Raw genomic sequence first — 3,546 nt, 5'->3', positions numbered from 1 at the left:
TTTTTTTTCCCCTCATTATTCTTCATTGTGTCAAGTGAGAATTTACTGTTTAATCTAGAGGCAAAAACTCGCACGTCAGAGTAGTCAAGTAATAAAATACACTTAATAGCAATAGTATTTATCCGATTAATTATTTCATTCCCCCTTAAAATAAATAAGTAATATATATAAAAATGGTGAAAAAATATATATTTTTAGTTTTCAGTGTTTTGGTACTGAGCAATACATTAGACAAAGCCTAATGTATATAGTTACAGTTTTGCAAGGACCAAAAGTGAAGCCACTCCTGAAGTTTTAGCTTTTACAGCAAAGTTGTGGGAATTAGAAATTAAATATAATTATGGCAATTACAACTGCATACTAATAAATCAGTGATGTTTAATTGCTGGGACGAGGCTGCACTCCTGTAGTTTATTTGTTATGTGAATAACTGCTGACTTTTGGAGCCGTTTCAATGACATGCTTTAAACCAACAGTTGTCACTCTTCAATCTATTTTTAAATGTTTAGAAACAACTTTACTTTATTGAACTACAATGGCGATTATATAATTCCAGGAGGAGTTTACAAAGAAAAAGAGGTTTGAGATCAATTTGGATCGACGTGAAATGGAGACAGCTTCCTCGAATATCATCAGGCCAAAAAAACACGCCACTTCTGTCACGTTCTTCTTTGCCTTTTGTGGAGCGACGATGCAGTTTTACAAAACAAATCCTGAATATCGTTTGTTGTTGCAGTTTAACTTTTAGCAGTCGACAGATAATAAAAATCCACATCGTCAGTTTTTTATTTGTATTCATTTTCTCGTGTGTTCCTGATACTTTTAACTGGTGAACGTGTCTTTGTGGCTGCGTGTTAATACGTCTAATGGGAAACATATAAAATAAATAAGCACCGGCGATCATTTTAGAGACGCTCCGCTCCTAAATAAAGTGTTGAATCATTGTTAGGCCAAGAGTTGTGGCTGCAATGTGTCATTCTTTAGATAGGCTGTAATAAATAAATAAATATACTATCGACAATATATAAGCTAAATATGATATTAAATGTTAATTGTAAAACTAAATGTATTGATAAGAATTTTACACTATTGACTCAATATATAGGCCACCATTTATTTTACTCAAGATTTCCCTGCAGCGTAGCCTACTTCCAAAATACTAAATTCGTCCTTCAGCAGCGCTTCGCCAGCAGCTGCAGTTCTTTACTGTTCAAAAAGGAAACTTTCCCTTTTCATTTCATGATTATTTTTCTTTCATTTTTTTTCAACGATTTGTTTTTTTGGTCTCAAGTTTCTGTTGTGAAAAGCAAGTCTGAATGAAAAAAAGAATCATCTTATTTCCATAATGACACACATTCATGTTGCATTTAAAAACATAATTCAGTTACATATGTTCTTTGTTGAGAGTTAATGATTATAAAATAGCAGCTTTAGTTTCAGAGTGTAAAACAACAAGCCAGTAAAAATGATAATAAATAATACATTCACAAAGGGTGCGTGTGTGTGAGCGCTTAGGCCGAAAGAAAGAAAAAGCCGGTTCCTACTTTATGGTATTTTTTCTCCATACATCGTTCATCTTTTTTTCTACCTTGTGATCAAATAAATTTGATTGCACACGTTTTTAATGTGTCCTATAGTCTTTCATTGTATTGTATACAAACCTGGATCTTTTCCCATTTATTTATATGACTGGTGTATTTAATGACTCCCTCACAATACTTATTGATTTTTTTTCATTTTGCGCTTTTATTGCGATGAATGTAAAGATTTGAAAGCGCCGCAGTTCTGAACTTTGTCCTGTTCGGGAATAGTTGCATGCAATGACCGAGGCTACCGTGCGGTGGCTTGACCCAACGCCTTTAATCATAGCTATTTCAGACTGAAGCTAAACACCCTGAATCCTCTTTTCTCAGAGACACATCAAGTCATTTTCTACCCTGACGTTTTTGATTGGGTTTTTCTAACCACCAAACGTCATGGCAAGACTGGACACAAAAGAACCGCTTTCAATATTGTATAAATCGATACAAGTTATATCAGCTTATGCAGTTGCTTTGATGCCCCTTCCTTGAACTCGGCGTTATTGTGAGATCCAGTAGGAAAAAAAAAAAAAAAAAAAGCACTTTCATGGCTGAAATGAAGCTCCATCTGTCTAAAGCTGGCATTAAACGGACCTGCAGGCGAAAACATCTGAGAAGCAGTTTCACTTTTTGTGCAGAAAGGCCCGTTCAAAAGCAAAGTCAGTGGGACACGTTGAAACCTCATCAGATCAAAGACACATCTTCTGTAATCTTTTAGGGGTGATCAATAGCTCCGTTTGACAATTACTAAATACATTCATTTTTGTCATTCAATTACATGTTGGAAATATATTACACTGTTTGTCTAGACTTCTGTTTTTCACTCTATCTGTCTGTCTGTCTGTCTGTCTGTCTGTCTGTCTGTCTTCACTGTGGTTGAATCCAAGCTGCTGGGAAAGGAGCCCAAGCTCTTTTCTTCTTCCTTTATTTCTCCTCCTTGTCCCCAAATTGCCCCTTTAATCCTGTTCCATGTGTAGGACTGACATCACGCCACTCTGGCTCCCTGCTCTGATGTCTTCAAGCTGACGCTGTGAATCAAGAGGTTCCCCCAGCTCCTTCCACTGACCTTTGACCGCTGGGCTGCCCTTTTCCTGACATGAGGCTCGAGAGAAAGGGGGATATGATAGTGCAGAGATGCTCAGGGATGTGATGCGCTCCAGCAGCGAGACACTCAATTTAATGTCTTTAAAAAAAACTAAACTTGACTTAAAAAGGTGATTATTAATCATCTTTTAAGTAAACATGAATCTCACATGCTCTCTGGCAAGACTCGATTTATTTTTGTTTGTTTGAAATTTGTCATTTTTTTCTCCTCGCGTGAATAATGCACATTTAGGCTACACTCAGCCACGGCGAGTGCCACGCCTCAGCGAGCCCATCTGATGCTCGCGAAAAGACAAATTCTTAAAAGCAGCGAATGTGGGAGGAAGGCTGTCTGCCGAGGAGCCCCCTCGCAAACACGTTTCAGCGACCAAGGAGTAAGAGAAAAACACACACACACACAGCACCAATCAACTCAAGGACTGTACAAAGAACGGTCTGTCGTTGCTAAGAGACAGATGCAGAATAACCTCCATGAGAAACCTGTCCATGACCCTTCCTCCTCCTCCTCCTCCTCCCAAACAGTCTCTCCCTCTCCTACCCAATTACTACCCAACATTAAAGCCCACCTCTGTCACATTAAAGCTGAAAGGCAGGGAGGTGCCGGGTGTGTGTGTTAGTGAGTGTGTGTGTATGTTGAGGGGGGGTTAAGAGTGTTAAGAAGCTGCACAGAAGATTTTGCATTACTCCTGACAGCAAAAACAAACCAATTTTCGTCATTTTTGCACGCGAAAATGAATCTGGGTGCAGCAGGCTCGATGTTGGCGTGCTTTATGCAGACTGGTGGATGGGCGGAGTCTGGGCTGGATATATGAAGAGGGTGGTTATGTACGTGTGTGTGTGAGTGGGTGTGAGGGGGGGGGGG

This window comes from Anarrhichthys ocellatus, unplaced genomic scaffold (assembly GCF_004355925.1).
Source record: "Anarrhichthys ocellatus isolate YVR2014 unplaced genomic scaffold, GSC_Weel_1.0 scaffold8, whole genome shotgun sequence".
In the NCBI taxonomy this organism is placed as follows: Eukaryota; Metazoa; Chordata; class Actinopteri; order Perciformes; family Anarhichadidae; genus Anarrhichthys; species Anarrhichthys ocellatus.
This window is presented reverse-complemented; position numbering follows the sequence as displayed.